This window comes from Rutilus rutilus (genome assembly GCF_951802725.1).
Source record: "Rutilus rutilus genome assembly, chromosome: 4".
Taxonomy (NCBI): Eukaryota; Metazoa; Chordata; class Actinopteri; order Cypriniformes; family Leuciscidae; genus Rutilus; species Rutilus rutilus.
In genome coordinates, this window is record NC_140212.1 from 51,556,660 (window position 1) to 51,558,138 (window position 1,479).

Sequence of the window (1,479 nt, forward strand, 5' to 3'; positions counted from 1 at the left end):
TCCCCTTACACTAACCCTACCCCTAAACCTACCCATCACACACACACACACACACACTAACCCTACCCCTAAACCTACCCATCACACACACACACACTAACCCTACCCCTAAACCTACCCATCACACACACACACACACACTAACCCAACCCCTAAACCTACCCATCACACACACACACACACACACTAACCCTACCCCTAAACCTACCCATCACACACACACACACACACACACACACACACACACACACTAACCCTACCCCTAAACCTACCCATCACACACACACACACACACACACACACACACACACACTAACCCTAGCCCTACCCTTAAACCTACCCATCACACACACACACACACACTATCCCTACCCCTAAACCTACCCATCACACACACACACACACACACACACACTAACCCAACTCCTAAACCTACCCATCACACACACACACACACACACACACACACACACACACACTAACCCTACCCCTAAACCTACCCATCACACACACACACACACACACTAACCCTACCCATAAACCTACCCATCACACACACACACACACTAACCCAACCCCTATACCTACCCATCACACACACACACACACACACACACACACACACACACACACACACACACACACACACACACACACACACACACACACACTAACCCTACCCCTAAACCTACCCATCACACACACACACACACACACACACACACACACACACACACACTAACCCTACCCCTAAACCTACCCATCACACACACACACACACACACACACACACACACACACACACACACACACACACACACACACTAACCCTACCCCTAAACCTACCCATCACACACACACACACACACACACACACACACACACACACACACACACACACACACACACACACACTAACCCTACCCCTAAACCTACCCATCACACACACACACACACACACACACACACACACACACACACACACACACACACTAACCCTACCCCTAAACCTACCCATCACACACACACACACACACACACACACACACTAACCCTACCCCTAAACCTACCCATCACACACACACACACACACACACACACACACACACTAACCCTACCCCTAAACCTACCCATCACAGGAAACATTCTGCATTTTTACTTTCTCAAAACAACTCATCCTGTGTGATTTATAAGCCTTTTGAAAAGTGGGGACCGCTGGCTGGTCAATGTAGGTGATCTCAGGTTTTACTATTCTTATGGGGACATTTGGTCCCCACAATGTAATATAAACAAGGGCACACAAACACACACACACACACACACACACACACACACACTCAATCCTGAATGAGCGAGTCAGATCTGAAATGAAGACTCGAGATAGAGAGTTTCTGTAATTCACTGATGTGTGTTTTCTCTCCATCAGATCCTCATCGCCTCACTCTGGATCTGAACACAGTGAATACACTCCTCCGTCTG